The following is a 17,997-nucleotide window of genomic DNA, read 5'->3' on the forward strand; positions in this document are numbered from 1 at the left end:
GACTTCCAGCCACGATGGAGGGGGGGTCAGACCCAAGGCCTGGGCAAACGGCAACATGTCCTCGGGGTGTCGTATAGTGAGAAACCTTCCTCCTTTATTTACTGTTAACTTAAAGGGGAACCCCCATCGGTATTTCACTTCTTTTTCCCTCAGGAATGAGGTCAGAGGCTTCAGCTCTTGGCGCCGGATTACTGTTTGCCTTGAGAGGTCACTATACAGTTGTATGCTTTCCTCTTGGAAGGTTAGGGATTCCATTTCTCGGCTGGCAGCAAGGATCCTTTCTTTTGAGGAGTAGCTGTGCAGCCTTACAATAATGTCCCTTCTTCTCTTGGGGTCGTCTGATTTAGGACCCAGGGCTCGGTGGGCCCTGTCAATCTCCAGGTCTTTCTCTGGGATGTCTCCACAGATCAGTGCAAATAGTTCCATTATGTATGCTTTAACTTGAGAGGGGGCAATTGTCTCAGGGACATTTCTGACGCGTATATTCTGGCGTCTGTCCCTGTTTTCTTGCTCCTCCTGATTTTCTTTTAAAGCTGCTATTTCCTCCCCTAGGCGTTTTATTTCCTCTTCTGCAGCTGCTTGTTTTGTCCAGGTGTCCTCCACCTTTGCCTCAGTGTCCGTTGTTCTCTTTGTCAGGGTAGAGATTTCCTCCCTGATGCCCCTCACTGCCTCCTTTAGATCAATTTGTAGGGACTGGTGTAGTTTAGTGTGCATTTCGGCAAACAGCTCCTCCATATATTCCCTGGTTACTGGCATCCCTGATGCTGGGGTCTCTTCAGTGTGTTTCCGAGCACTCGTTGCAGCAGATGGGCCTCGTGGCCCGCCGCCATCTTGTTTTTCTGCCGGCTCTTCCATTCTCCTCTGCTGTGGTGAGAAGTACTTTGAAACCCCTTGATTTGTGGATTTCTTTCCTTTCCCAGACATTCTTGATACCTTCCCCCTTGTTTTGATCCAAAAAAACGGGGTGAAAATCGGGTGGTGTGTATTGCTTTAATACAGGTTATGCAGCGGGTCCACGGAGCTCAGTGCCTACCCGACCATTCCTGGTGACGTCACCGGAAGCCTCCACAAGAGGTAATTCTTAATGTATTACTTCCTGGTAATATGAATGGAAAATCCAGGGCACTGCGGATTTGGTATAAGAATTTATTCTGTCAAAGGCAGGACGTTTCGAACTACACAGAGTTCTTTATCAAGTGACTGGCTTCTTTATCAAGCCAGTCACTTGATAAAGAACTCTGTGTAGTTCGAAACGTCCTGCCTTTGACAGAATAGTTTCTTATACCAAATCCACAGTGCTCTGCATTTTCCATTCATATTCATGCTTAGGTTTTTGCTAGACAGGTTTTCCCCTGAACCATGTTGCACCGGTATTGAAACACAAGTATTTTGCTCTCTTATTTGATATATGGTGTGCAGCATTTAACCCTGTTTTTGAATGACTTCCTGGTAAAACATTTTAAAAAGAAATAAATGTGATATTTATAGTTTTTCTGATTGGGTACAGCATACACGGCTCCTGATCAAATGGTAGTGAAACGCGTATAGCCTGTGTTACTGCAGCATAGAGAAAGGAGGTTCCAGCCACTGGACGTCTTGTCGTGAGATCCATTCAGCATGATTTGAGAAATGAGGCTTTGTGAGAGCCAGCGTCGGGACTGGATACAGACGCAACTGTGGCAACAACAATTTACGTCCTATGCTGATTTGATACTTTTGAAGTGAAACTTCTTTAGCGGCACCTACCACATGAGAGAAATTCAGTGGAAGTGAATGGAGTTGATGGGAATGGAAGTCAGTGGTGAAGGAAGTGACATCACTGATGGCAGAAGAGGCCATCAGCAACATTCACTGCCACTGAATATTGCAAGCTTCCGCCAGCAGGAGTCGGGGGAGGCACACACACACAAACACGATCAATCCTCGTGCCCCCCCGTGAACCGCCGCCACCGATTAACTCTCCTGCCCCCCATGAGCTCCCACAGCCATGAGTCGCCGCTGATTAGCCTGCCCCCATGAGTCCCCGCCAATTAGCCCGCCCCCTCGTGAGTCCCCGACGATTGATTAGCCCGCCACCCTGTGTATCCTCGCCGCCGATTAACCAGCCCACCCCCACGTGAGTCCCTGTGAGTCACTGCTGCTGTGAGTCGCCACCGATTAACCTGACCGCCCCCACCGTGAGTCCCCGCTGCCGTGAGCCACTGCCCACGTAAGTTGCCGCCACCGATGAACCCACCCCCCCCATGAGCCACCACTGATCAACCCTCCCGCCTGCCCCCCTGACATGAGCCACCAGCTCCCTCCATCATTCCCTGATCCCCTCTGTCCCTCTGCATCCATTGACCCCCTCTCCTGCTCCCACTGATCCCCTCTCCCCTCTTCTGCACCCACTGATCCCCTCTCCCTCTCTACTGCACCCACTGATCCCCTCTCCCTCTCTACTGCACCCACTGATCCCCTCTCCCCTTTTACTGCACGCACTGATCCTCCCACTCCCTCTTCTGCACCTACTGATCCCCTCTTCCCCTCTACTGCACGCACTGATCACCGCTCCCCCTCTACTGCACCCACTGATTCCCCCTATCCCCCTCTACTGCACCCACTGATCCCCTATCCCCCTCTACTGCACCCACTGATCCCCTCTCCCCCTCTACTGCACACACTGATCCCCTCTCCCCCTCTCCTGCATGCACCGATCCCCTCTCCCCCTCTCCTGCATGCACTGAGCCCCTCTCCCCCTCTACTGAACCCACTAATCCCTTCACCCCCTCTACTGCACCCACTAATCCCCTCTCCCCTCTACTACACCCACTGATCCCCTCTCCCCATCCACTGCATGCACTGAGCCCCTCTCCCCCTCTACTGCACCCACTAATCCCTTCACCCCTCTACTGCACCCACTGATCCCCTCTCCCCCTCTACTACACCCACTGATCCCCTCTACTACACCCACTGATCCCCTCTACTGCACCCACTGATCCCCTCTCCCCCTCTCCTGCACCCACTTATCCCCACTTCCCCTCTACTGCACCCACTGATCCCTGCTCCCCCTCTACTGCATGCACTTATCCCCTCTCCCCCTCTCCTGCACCCACTTATCCCCACTTCCCCTCTACTGCACCCACTGATCCCTGCTCCCCCTCTACTGCATCCACTGATCCCCTCTCCCCCTCTACTGCACCCACTGATCCCCTCTCCCCCTCTACTGCACGCACTGATCCCCTCTACCCTCTACTGCACGCACCGATCCCCTCTCCCCCTCTACTGCACGCACTGAGCCCCTCTCCCCCTCTACTTCACCCACTGATCCCCTCTCCCCTTCTACTGCACCCACTGATCCCTGCTCCCCCTCTACTGCATGCACTGATACCCTCTCCCCCTCTCCTGCACCCACTTATCCCCACTTCCCCGCTACTGCACCCAGTGATCCCCTCTCACCCTCTACTACACCCACTGATCCCCTATCCCCCTCTCCTGCATGCACTGATCCCCTCTCTTGCACCCACTGATCCCCTCTCCCCTTCTCCTGCACCCACTGACTGACTGACTGACATACACAGACACACTGACTGACTGACACACATACACTGGCTGACACACACACACACACACACACACACACACACACACACACACACACACACACACACACACACACACACACACACACACACACACACACACACACACACACACACACACACACACACACACTGACTCACACACACACTGGTTGACACACACACACACACACACACAATGAATTCAGCTATTATAAATATTGAAGTGCAAATAGCTAAAACACACGGTCTTAGTCAAACGTTGGCACTGAAATTGTGTTTTGATTATTAATTCAAAACATCACCATTACAAATACAATTTCTGGGACAAAACAGTGACAAAAGACAAAGAAGTTTCACTTGCGCGTGATCAGCACACACACAATTTTTTTTTACATGTGAAATTTCATAGTTTTATATTATGGTTTAGTGAGATAAAAACGTGCCTTATGCTCCTCTGTGTGCTATGTGCCTGAGGGTCGGGGATCACTCCAGAGAGTCATCGGAAGGGATCTACACCAGAGAATACACCTGATTGTGTTTTGTATTTATACCACTGCCCGTATTTATTTGAGGCCATTTGAGTTGTGGCACCTTGAGTTTTTATAGACACAAATCCCTCTAGCCCATTACAATATTGCTCTATGTATATTTTCTTTTTTTAACATCTTTTATGATTCTGCGCTCTCCATTTCGAGAGGACAAACCATACAAGAACTCAAAGGACAAGTCTGCTGGGGTTTGAGGAACGTATTTTTTTCAATATATATATATCTGTTTCTTGTCTATCATTACTATAAGCACTTATGGCTTCTCACTTTTAAGTTTTTGATTGATCAATTTATTGTTGGGTTTTAAGAGCGCCTAGTGTTTGTTCAATCCTTTTATTCAATGACGGTGAGGATGAAGAAGAGGATGACGGCCTTCATCCTGGCAGGGGTAAGTAAAACATTTATTAATTTAATTTGTATTTTACTGTATATTTGAATGGGAAAAAGTGCTAGTAGAAATATTTGACTACAAGAGCATTTTGCAATTCCTGGGTAATTGCCCCCTGGTGCGTGATTAGGCCTCCCAGGTAGGTACTGGGAGGAGTTAACCCTTAATCACCTTAGCAGTAATAACCGCTAAGGTCATTAAGAGATAAACCCTTCCCACAACCCTCCTGGGAGGCCTAACCACCCACCCTGTGGAAACTACCTCCTTCACCCACCCCCTTTACTGCCAGCAAACTGGGTAGTTCTGTTAACCCCTTCATTACATTAGCGGTTAGCGAATAAGGTAATTAAGCTACTTTTATTTTAATTACATATTATTGATGCAGGGGGTCTCTAGAGCTGAATTGCATTCATTTCAGGTCCGGGCACCCGCTGCTTTCAAAGTTACAGGCCCATATGGGGTGCTGGTATCTACTGCAAGTTTAAATGTCCCGGTGACGGAGAGGCCCAGGAAAGCACCTGCAAGACCAGACCGTCACAGTCTTCCTGTTTTTTGTTTTTTTGGAAGGGGTGTTGCATTGGGGCAAGAGGATTGGTGAGGGTGATGGGCCTTATTTTGGGGGAGGGGGTTATATAGGGGGTTGTGGGGTTATATAGGGGGTTGTTGAGGGTATTTCTATATAGTACAGGATGGAGGTTTATGAGTTGGGGGGAAGTGGGGGGTTAATGTACATCCACCACCAGTTTAAGTTCTTTCAAATCTAAGGCTGTCTCACATTTTAACCTGGTCTGTAACTGTTTCATACGCTCATAATATATATTTTCTTTAACTGTGCATGCAATGTTTTGTATATAATGTATACCCTGTTCATTTATGTAACTATACTTGTAACCATGTATTATTTGTTTTACTCTGTGCCCAGGACATACTTGAAAACGAGAGGTAACTCTCAATGTATTACTTCCTGGTTAAATATTTTATAAATAAAATAAATAAATAAATAAATGTGACTGGTTTTAGTAGAGTGGGTTGTTGAGTGCATGGGTTTTTTTTTTAAAAGATATTTTGTTAATAAAAAAATGACTTTTCAATAGTTGTTTGATGTGTTTTATTATCCTGTAAGGTGGTGGAGTCATGGTGTTGTGTAAATAGGGATTAAAAGGAAACATTTAAAAGTAATGTTGATCACATGTAGAGACGTGAAGTATACGATTCACTTAAGAACAAGTGGTATTTGAAAGAAACAATTGTCATAGCAACATTGTAGTGCATTTTATTATGCACAAAGAAGTGTAGTATAATTGATGTTTCCCTTAAGAAATGTTGCATGACCTAAAAGTAAACCCTATAAAACTATAACAGACACATAGCATGAGAAAAATGTGTGTGTAAAAACATATTAATGTTCAAATATTATTATATGTACTGTTAAATACTTGTGTTGTTGAAAAGCCTCACCGCGGCCATGGACAAAGATATTCACTGTGCCATATGTTAGATAGATACTGAAATTGCAATTAAAATAAATGAAACCCACCTTGCCACAGGATGCAACTTTGTTGGCTTCTCGTGGCTTCCTGACGCTTGCCCGCGGTAAATCAAGTCATCCCACTGGAGTAATCTTGCACCTTACACCGCTACCGAGAACTGTAAGTCTTGCTACTTGTACATCTATATGTTATAAAAATAACATATAGGATGAACCTTTTTTAAATGGCTGCTAGTTTCTATAATGAACAGTTGTTGTATGAGATTTATTTCACCCCTTTTGTGAACCTTTGACAGCAGTATAAAATATGGTTCAGGGTTGCATCAAATATGTGGTACAGATCCAGTACTTGCGGTATCCAAGCCAAACAAAAGGCAGAAAATTACACAAGAAGCCTGATGGCTGTTAGTGTATTTTTTTCTGATTAATAAAATTAAATGAAATATAGTTGTCCAGTAGAAAATGAACTTTCTACTCTATCCTAGGCTGAATAAAATTAATCATATATAAACCCATCACAAAGGACGCAATTACAATAAGTGTTCAACATTTTTCTTTCATGGTTTTCTGACATTAAAAATTTATATAAACCATGGAAGACATGAACAATTATACTCGTGTCTAGCATAAGCATTTATATTATACAATAGAAGCATAGACAAAGGAATACAAAGAGTCATAAGTCTTTTCAGCATACTATTTATTCACTATATCCTTTTAATGCTTGCTTTGTATTAATAGCCTCGGGTGTGAAGCAAGGGTCATTTTTATAAAATATGATGCTACAGTATATAGATTATCAAAGTATCATGCATGCTGGTTAAATGTTGCTAAAATTGTACATATTAAAGTCTCATTCCCTCTTAGGATAATGTGTTGGATTTGTAATAAAGGTAAGGTACTCAGGATGTAACACTTTGTCAACCTTTTCTAACAGTTACTTAATAAAGCATAAGACATCCATCGAATATGAAATCTATGCAGCTTTTGTTAGGATCTAGTCAATTAAGTAAATCTAAATAAGTTAACTATGCAACAGATTCCTGAGTTGCTCTGATTTTAGATCAATTATAAAGCCTTTCTTTCATAATGCCATATTTACATATTATTAACAAAACGGGAACATCAGTCCAAAAATTTCTATCATCTTTTTTTTTTTTTTTTTTTTTTTTAAATATATGAGACTTTATTTCACATTAATGATGTACAGACATTATTTTTCAACACAGATTTAATATTTTTTGTTTTTCATTTCGCTGTGTGCAAAAATTATGCAAAGTACCTACATTTTTGTGTAATAGTTTGGGAATAGGGACTAGTTATGCCACACTCTAAAGTTGACTCCTGCACTAAGACAGGGGCCTCATAGCGGGTGCGAGCCCTCTCCCTCATCTTTGTCTTACTGTAACGCTCAGCCTGCCCACTAGCCAGACGAGACCCCGGGACTGAGGTGGAAAGGAGTAATACCACACACCTAACAGCAAACGAGGGCACGGCCGGAGTCTGGTATTGATAACAAAAATAGACAAAGTTCAGTACTTGCCAACTCCGGTGTTGAATTTTAAAGTCCGTAAGCCAATGGTCTAGGTGTAGAGAGGGCAGCGTGGTAGAGTGTCCGTAAGCCTGGGTCGTGGAGTGGAGAGAGCAGCGTAGTAGGGGTCCGTAAGCCATGTCCAAAGGATATAGAGGTCAGCAAGGTAGAGAGTCCAAAGCCAAGTCCAAGGGGTACCAGAGAGCAGCGTGGTCGAAGTCCAAAGCCAGGGGTCAAATTCCAGGGAGTTCAGCAGAATATCCAGTGACAGGAACAGGGAACTGAAAGACAAGAGAGCCAGGCACAAGCAGACAGCACCAAGGTACAGAAGCTATGCAGAGCAAGGAGGTAATGGTGAGGGTAGACTAAATAGTGGGCTAGGGCCTATCAGAAGAAGGGGAGGAGTGAAGGAGTGGACCGGGGGAGATCCTGATAGGAGAGAAGGGCCTGGGGAGTGGACCTGGTGGAGCGGGGGGTTGACCTGGTGGAGCAGGGGCAGGGAAGAGTGTGATGTGCGCGCTGCACCTGTGGAGGCGAGGTCAGGCACCCGGTGCCAGTAAATGGAAGCCTGGGTCCGCGCGCGCCCGTAAGGGTGATGCGCGTGACCAGGAAGTGCGGGAGTAGCCATGGGAGAGACCGTGAGGACTGAGGCACGCCGCCGTGGAGCCCGAGCAGCTGGGAGAAAAGGTAAGGAGGCGCTGGAAGCGGGGGTACCCGCAGCGTGGATCCTTACACTTACCCTCGTGGCAGTGCAGCCTCCCCCTCTGCGCCACTCTTCTCTGCTGGTGGTATGTGTAGAGTTATGCCCTGGGGAGGAGCTGGTGATGCAGGGGGAAGGGAGCTAATACAGCAATGATGGTCCGGTCGGTGGCATAAGGCCCGCCGGAGCAGGAAGAATATGAAGTCGGACCGCACAAGCACCAACTTCTTGATCACAGAGAGTTAAGTGGCTAATTGGGGATTAGGGTATAATGTAAGAGCATATTATGCTATGAGGCTGCACAGGTCCCCATTTTCCTTATCTGTACAAATCAAGTAGATTAAAGGTCTCTGATTTTTACAACACAACATAGCTGCTATAGTTTATATAGAGGATGTCTGTCTCTTGTTTTGATACCCTAAAATATATCTTACTGCAACAATATAGTAATCTTTATATATATGCATACTTGTGCATAGTATATTCTCTCTACCTTTATACGAACATCAAAGCAAGACTATGGCCTATATTAAATATAATAAATGGCACACAATTAACATTCACAGTTCCAGAGGTCTCATCCAACTCCCTCACTTCCAGAATGCTCTAGGGGCCTGCATCTGCTAAACCTCTCGTAATGCCAGCGAGTAGAGTAGCTGATCCACGGTGGAGTTGAAGGAGGACAGAGAGCTTGGGTGACCCTTAATGTAGAAGGGTCTGCTTCCAATAGTTTCGCACTGTAGAAACTTCGGTGCAGATATGCTGGGGCCAGGGTTGAGCTTGTAGTTGCGGCCTCCGGTAGCTTTGCCTTGCTTTTATATTCAGTCCCACCTCTAGCTAGTAAAATTGATTATGCTAAATGCAGAACAACTGGAAATAATCATTTAAATCTTTACAAATGTTCCATTTATTTTCATGTTTCGTGTGGGAAAACACACGGTCCATAAAAAATAAAGCAGCAAAATGTAATTAACATATAAGGGTTTAGTTAGCACAGGTATAGAACAGTTTGGATTGTACTGAACTGTTCCGGCACATTTCCAAGAATCTTGTAGTGTAATTTGGCAGAGTTTATCATAGTTTTTCTTCTAGTTAGAATTGGAGTTTAAATCTGACTCATGTATAGCTGGAGATTATAACACTATTACCAGAGCCAAATGCTTATAAAACATGAAGCAGTGAAGGGCATCTTCTAATTTGCCTGGGCCAATGCTCTAAATTGGAATTAGAGTTAAATCTTTTACTCCCAGCCAATATGTAATCTTTGGTTCCAGCTGGCAGAAAATTTGTAATGAACCCCATTTCATATAGCTTTTCATTTAGGAAACTATTGAAGTTATTCTAAAATACATTCCTCTTTAAATTAAACTCCCCAAATTTGCCATTAATTAATGCTTGTGACACAGTTAATTAACCCTGTTCAGTTCCACATTTTATCTTGTCTCCAGAGATGCAATGAGCTGCTGACACCTGCAGCATAAAATGGGTTATGTGTAATTGAGCTTCCATCATATTCCATCTGTCTTGTGGTTTTACTATCTGTAATAAAACTAGCACAGTGATTTTTATCAAGTGATATAAATACTACATTTTTGTATTGAGACAAAAGTCCTAGTAAAGGCTCCTCATTGTTTAAGCTGTTAGATATGTTTAAGTAGTTAGATACTAGCTGGAAAGCCATAGACAGGTAGTGCAAAAATAAAAAAGAAGTACAGTAGTTCAGTATAGCTATCCCTTTTTTGTATTATCTGTGTGTAATCACCTTTGGTGTAGTCACAAAAAGGAGCTGGGAGCAGTTGAGCTAACACACATATTTCCTTTACAAGATAGGACACCCATAATGTTATAATTTTTCTAGGTATCAAGATAGACATGTCTTATAGGCTTCCTAGAGGGAAGCTCGGCACACTGCAGGCCCTGATAACATGGATGAAATGGACACTTTTTTAACGTTACAGTCCCTACTGGGCCACTTGGTGTTAGTTGTGTGGATTGTCCCCATGGAGCGGGCTTCCTCTAGACCGCTATCTATGGTAACTTTGCGGTGTTAGTAGACAAATCACTTCTTACACATGTGAAAGGATCTCAGGGAGAATATATGAATGAGTTATACCGGCCAATCAATTGGGCTACAAAACCCAATGTATTGCAACTGTTTTCCAACGCATCATGGATGACAGGTTCAGTGCTTTTCTGGCAGGCCACTGGTGCATGGAACAGTGGACGGGAAAGTTCCTTAACCCCCCTCCCTTATTATTATTATTATTAGTCATCAACATTACGGACATCTGGTAAAAGGTGGGGTGTATGCATGATCAGTGGCAGGTCTGACCATATGTGTGCAAGGAATATCTACAAAAGCTGGAGAAGAGCGATGCAGCAAAAGAGTTCTGATCTAGATCAGCCTTTTCTATCTGTTTGTATGACGATCCAATTTCTGTGTGATTTTATATACAGTAGAGCTTATGTTTATTCTGTTAAGGTATCAAAAGTTGGTCACTTGGCTGGGGCAACATTCATATACTACAAGTTTTTAATGTTGGATACGGTGAGCTGATGATTGGGTGTCTACCATGGCAAGATGTCAAAGTAGGACTTTACCTGTAGCTTTACTGATGCAACACACTTACCTGTACGACGGTATTAAACATGTATAATTAAACTACATTAAACATTCAATAGTACATTCTGATTAGAAACTATGGCCATATTTGTTTTAACAATGTAGTAAAATCTCTCAATCTCTCTCTAAATCTTGGTGAATTTAATTTTTTAGTGCTCAATCAGCCTTCGGATTTTTGTGTGCAGATTTAATATTGGTAAACCCAGTGCTGAAAATTCATGCATTGTATTTTGATAGGTTCACCCAAACTAGTGACACTATGCTGCATTAGGTATCATGCTCAAGGGAAGACAAAGGTTCATAAGATGGTCCGCAGGCTCAAAACCAAGTAAGTACACTACTGTATAGAGTTGTTCCTGTCATGTGCTTTTCATTTTTTATGTAGGGTACGTATGCCTCAATACTCTTTTTTATCTTTATAATTTTGTCTTTTCACAGTGATGAGATCACCATGGAAAATGATGCAAAAGGTAGGAATATTCTGCATCACAAGCAGAATATTCCAGTGTCTGAGTCCAGCATCAGACTAATGAGATTTGGTTTAGGCTGAAGCCATGATGTCCATCTTGTTCCCTGACAGTCGTTTTCTCACTTTCACCCACATTGAGGCTGCAGGGGCCATCTTGGTCACTGACATCCTGTCTATAAAGAGGCAGGACTTCCTCCAGTATGTTGTCAGAGCATAGTTCCTGTTTGTTCCTGTCTGTTCCTATTAATCTTCACCCTGCCTTGTTTCCACCCTGTGTTCCCGACCTTGCACCCTTGCCACCTGCCTCGACCATTGCCTGTAACCCTGACTAATCTATTCTCCATTCTGGACTCTTTCTCTCAGCTTGGTGGTCTATATCCTAACTCAGCCTTGCAGATTGCTTCCTGTTTAGAGACAAGCATCATTACAGTGAGCTAAATCACTGTACTGTACAGTTTGGTTCTGCACATGTCAAATGATATGCATGAACATCATAGCATATTCCTAATCTAACAACATTTGTATTATTATTGCGGAGCATATCCCATGATAAGGGATGTTAACAAGATTAAAAGAGTTGCATGGATTGGGAGGGAAAAAAAAGTTTGAGGATGTCATATTTTCTAATGAAACATCAGTCGCCTTAAAACGATTTTCCACTATGGCACTAAGAAAGAGAAAAAGTTTATCCCTGAAACCTCAACCTAAACATCCACTCAAAGTTCATGTGTAGGGGGAAATCTCTAGACATGGAAAATGAGCAATAGTTTAATTTGAAGGTACTGTAAGGCCACTTCGGTTACTGTGTTGTGAACAGTAACTGTTTCTTAACATGACACTGTCCCTTTTCCCATCAACTAAAACGGTTAAATTTTTGGTTTTATCTCCAGATATCATTGATTAAACCTACTTCTAGGAGGTTATTATTGCTAAGACAGAACCATACATTTCTGAAAAGTTCACACCGGGTCACTGGTTGTTCCAAGACAATGATCCAAAACACAGTGCATCTGTGCCATTCAGTAAGGACAGTGAAATCAACTGGGTCAGAACACCTCCAGAGTTAGTAAATGCAAAGTGCAATAGTCTACTATTAACTGTATAAAATACAGTTGTACAGTGCTGTTTTGTGTGTTTGTTCACTTCTTGGCAATAATCATACTGTATTTGTTTCTTTACATATAGATCCCGATTTGAACCCAATCAAATAGTACTGGCATGCATTAAAACAACAGAATGTGAAGTCTGCTAATAAAGAAGAACTAGTGAAGGGATAAGGAATTACTGGAATAAATGTCTAAGTGTAGAAACATGCTAAACTAAATCCACCATATCAAAATGATGTTACTAGTGGTTATTACATAGTTACAGTATATTGTTGCATAGTAGATGAGGTTGAAAAAAAAGACATGCGTCCATCAAGTTCAACCTATGCTAAATTTAGACAACATATACTTTATCCTATATTTATACTTACAGTACTTATTGATGCAGAGGAAGGCAAACAAAAACCCCAGTGGCAAATGATCCAATGACATCTGAAAGGAGGAAAAATAAATTCCTTCCTGACTCCAAGAATCGGCAATCGGCTTACTGCCTGGATCAACATCCTTCCCATGTTTACTTATTTGGTATATCCTTGTATACTTTTCCTTTCTAAAAAGATGTCCAACGATTTTTTGAACAAATCTATTGTATCTGCCATCACAGTCTCCATGGGTAAGGAATTCCACATTTTAACTGCCCTTACGGTAAAAACCCTTTCCTTTGTTGCTGATGACATCTCCTTTCCTCCAACCTTAAGGGATGACTCTGAGTCCTCTGTACTGTCTTTAAGCTCCCTGTACTGTCCCCGAATATATTTGTATATAGTTATCAGATCCCCTCTTAGACGCCTCTTTTCTAATGTAAATAAATCTAATTTAGCTAGCCTCTCCTCATAAGTTAGATTGTCCATCCCCTTTATTAATTTGGTGGCTCTTTTCTGCTCTCTCTAGTTCCATAATGTCTTTTCTAGGGAGTGGTGGCCAAAATTGTACTCCATATTCAAGGTGTGGTCTTACTAATGCTTTATAAAGGGGCATAATTATGTTTACTTCCCTTCTTTCCATTGCCCGTTTAATGCAAGATAATGCAAGATCTTGTTTGCCTTTGCAGCTACTGCTTGACTTTGGGCGCTATTGCTAAGCCTGCTGTCTAGAAGCACTCCTAAATCCATCTCCATCAAGGATTCCCCCAATTTATCCCCATTTAATTTGTAAGTCGTCTGTTTATTCTTGCTTCCCAAATGCATAACCTTACATTTATCTGTATTAAACCTCATCTGCCATTTACCTGCCCAAGTTTCCAATCTCTCCAATTCATTCTGGAGAGAAATTAAATCATCCTGCTCTTTTTCTACTACCTTACAAAATTTAGTATCATCAGCAAAGATGGAGTTTTCTCTCGATGCCAACCTCAAGGTCATTAATAAACAAGTTAAAAAGCAGGGGTCCCAGTACCGATCCCTGTGGTACTCCACTCACGACCTTAGCCCAACCTGAAAAAGTTCAATTAATGACAACCCTCTGTTGTCTATCATTGACCCAGTTTTCAATCTAAGTGCATATATTTTTACTGAGTCTAATTTGCTTTATTTTGTACACCTACCTCGTGTAGAACCGTATCAAAAGCCTTTGCAAAATCTAAGTAGACCACATCAACTGCATTACCCTGGTCTAAATTCCTACTTACAGTACCTCCTCAAAGAAACAATTAAGGTTAGTTTAGCATGATCTATCCTTCATAAATCCATGCTGACTATTACTAATAATTTTGTTTACCATTAGCTGAATATTCCCCGTATTAAACCTTCAAGTAGCTTCCCCACTATTGACGTCATGCTTACAGGTCTGTAATTCCCTGATTGTGATCTAGCTTCCCTTTTAAATAAAGGCACCAGATCTCATTTCCCCCAATCTTGTGGTACTGAGCCTGTGGAAATGGACTCCTTGAATATTAAATGTAATGGTTTGGCTATTACTAAACTTAACTCCTTGAGAACTCTTGGATGTATGCCATCAGGTCCAGGTGCTCTATTTACTTACATTTTTTGAATCCGCCTATGAACTTTTTTCTCAGTTAACCAATTGTTAATTAATATGGCAGCTGTGGCTTCCTCCTGCTTATTGAAAGAAATGGTATGTCAACAGAGATGTAATCATAATAATTTAATGTACAGAAAATTCTTATAGTGTCAGTTGTAATTGTTATTTAAAAAATGATGTTTTACTTTCTTTTATAATGAACTATTATGAATTGTTCTTTGTTTAAGGATCTCACATGGACCCAGTACTCTAAACAGCAATAGGCAGGACTTCAGGAAAAGCTGACTAATATCAGCTGACTGATGGTGTGTGAATGGATTATTCAGATATGCACTTTTGATAAGGAAAGACCGGATGTGGAGAATGGGCAAAAACTACAAAATGTTATTGAGATGTGTTACTAATCACACTACATGCATGTATTCAGTGTATTGCAAGAATGTATTGAAACCTTTTGTTACATGATTATTACACATGCAAAAGACAAGTCACACCCAGCATAGGTAGGGATGCTCAGAGCGAGGGCTTGGGTCTTTCCCATTCTTCATGCTGCAGTGCCAGTTGGGAAATGACTGAAGACTCTATTATTTTTGCTTAATCCCCAAACCCTGTTATCTTTAAAAAAAAAAATGCATTAAGCTAAAGCTGTGGCTCGGTACTCTAAAGCACAATACAATGGGAGAGACAGAGAGGATAGAGTTGGATAACATTGGCAGAAAAGGATCATGGGGAGCCCATAGCAAGAGGCTTATTAAGGTGTTTTTGGCTACTAAAAATACTGTAGTGTCAGTAATATATTCTGTAGTATCCAATATTAATTTTACACCCAGCTCAGGCAGGGACGCACAGGGCGAGGATCGGGGGCATTTCCAAGCTTAATGCAGGTGAAGTTACAGGTTAGTGAGTGGTAAAAGACTGAGGTCAGTATTCTTAGTTACTGAAAACTATAGAGGTGTGTGGTTCAAGAACAGAATATCAATTTTGCGTCTGTACAAATGCTGTTATTTAAAGCTACTGTTCTGCAAATTGTATAATGCAAGATATGTGCAACTTGACCAATCAAGCAATCATTTAGAAATGTCAAGTTTTGTTTGCTTGTACCCCAAACCATGTTTTTTGTGTGTTTGCAATAGGCTAAAGCGATGTCTTGGTGGTTGGACTACCAATACTTTAATAGCTATTTTCTGATGGGTTTTTTTTTCTAACAGGGAAGGATCACTTAAATAACTCTACAGTAGACAAAAATTATTGTAAAGGCAATGATGCAAATATGCCACTATTGTCCTTGAAAGTATCCAAAAAAAATACAACCATGGTCTAGCATTTTCCAGTACATCCACCCCCCACAACACCCTTGCCACCCACAACACACTCCCGCACAACCACCCCTCCACCACCCACAACCAACCCCCAACAACACCCTCAACCCCCAAACACACTCCCACCGCCACCCAGAACAAACCCCACAACACCACCTTCACCCACCACAATACACTCCACCCTCCACAACACTCTAAGCCCTCTACAACACACACCCCCTAAAGCAACACCCTCCTCTTCCCCACAATAATCCTCAGCCCCCAGAATGACACACTGTCCCCACCACTCACATTCACCCCCACAACAACACCTTCATGCGACACAAACACACTCCCTAATATCAACTCTCAACCAACCACCCTCCAACAAAATACCCCCACCACCCACAAACATCCACATAACAACACTATAACACCCCACAATAACACACTCCCCACCATCACCCACAACCCCGCCACAATAACACACCCATAACCACCCCCGGCATCCACAAATTCCCCCTCCACCACCCACACCCTCCTCCTCAAAACATACTCCCCCCATCAACAACACCCCACAGCAACACCCTCATCCCCTCATCACTACTCTCCCCCCACTACCCTCAATCACCTGCCACAACAACCTCACCCCTGCAACACACTCCTCTCACCACCCAGAACCACCCCACATAACAACACCCTCCACCCCTACAACAAAATCTCCCACCACAACACTCTTGTCACTGTGTGTGTTGGTCAGTGTGTGTGTGTGTGTGTGTGTGTTGGTCAGTGTGTGTGTGTGTGTGTGTGTGTGTGTGTGTGTGTGTGTGTGTGTGTGTGTGTGTGTGTGTGTGTGTGTGTGTGTGTGTGTGTGTGTGTGTGTGTGTGTGTGTGTGTGTGTGCTGGTCAGTGTGGGCCTATACATTGTGTCTCTGCTGGTCAATGTATCTGTGAGTCTGTGCTGGTCAGTGTGTCTCTCTACTGGTCAAAAAAAAAATTGTGTGTGTGCTGATCACGCGCAAGTGAAACTTCTTTGTCTTTTGTCACTGTTTTGTCCCAGAAATTGTATTTGTAATGGTGAAGTTTTTAATTAATAATCAAAACACAATTTCAGTGCCAACGTTTGACTAAGACCGTGTGTTTTAGCTATTTGCACTTCAATATTTATAATAGCTGAATTCATTGTGTGTGTGTGTGTGTGTCAACCAGTGTGTGTGAGTCAGTGTGTGTGTGTGTGTGTGTGTGTGTGTGTGTGTGTGTGTGTGTGTGTGTGTGTGTGTGTGTGTGTGTGTGTGTGTGTGTGTGTGTGTGTGTGTGTGTGTGTGTGCTGGTCAGTGTGGGTCTATACATTGTGTCTCTGCTGGTCAATGTATCTGTGAGTCTGTGCTGGTCAGTGTGTCTCTCTACTGGTCATGGTGTGCATGTGAGTCTGTGTTGGTCAGTGTGTGTGTGTTGGACAGTGTATGTCAGTGCTTGTCAGTGTGTGTTTTGGTCTTGTATGTCTGTGCTTGTCAGTGTTTGTGTCTCTGCTGGTTCTGGTCAGTGTGTGTGTCTTCTGGTCACTGGGTGCCTGTGTGTCTGTGATGATCAGTGTGTGCTTTTGAGTCTGTTCTGGTCCATGTTTGTGTGAGTCTGTGCTTGACAGTGTGTGTCTGTGATCTGTGCTGGTCAGTGTTTGCATCTTCTAGTTACTGTGTGCCTGTGTGTCTGTGCCGATTAGTATATGTCTGAGTCTCTGTGCTGCTCAGTGTATACCTGTGAGTTTGTGATACTCAATGTGTGCCTGTGAGTCTGTGTTAGTCATTGTGAGTGTGTGTCTACTGGTCAGTGTGTGGCTATGAGTCTCTGCTGGTAACTGTGCATTAGGTGTGTGTATGGTAAAAGTGTGTGGTGTGTGTATATTATTATATGATTGATTGTTTGCATGTGGTGAATGTATTGGTTGCATGCATGCTCTTGTGATTATCGTGCCTACAGTATATATATATATATATATATATATATATATATATATATATATATATATATATATATATATATATATATATATATATATATATATATATATACCATTGATATGTGTGGGGGCCAATTTCTGCATTGTTTTGGGGCTGTTGGTGTGCATTTGCCCCCCTAGTTAAATATCTGCGAGTCAGACCCTGTCTTCCTGGGTTTGACCTGGCTGGCTCTGCCTACTTAGAACCTGTTGTTGAAAGGAGTACATTCTTGTATTACTATTCAATTGAATACATGTATGCATTCAAATGAAAGATTATTGTAATGCATTGTTATACTGTATTGT

The sequence above is a fragment of the Ascaphus truei genome, chromosome 4, assembly GCF_040206685.1.
Source record: "Ascaphus truei isolate aAscTru1 chromosome 4, aAscTru1.hap1, whole genome shotgun sequence".
NCBI classification, from domain to species: domain Eukaryota; kingdom Metazoa; phylum Chordata; class Amphibia; order Anura; family Ascaphidae; genus Ascaphus; species Ascaphus truei.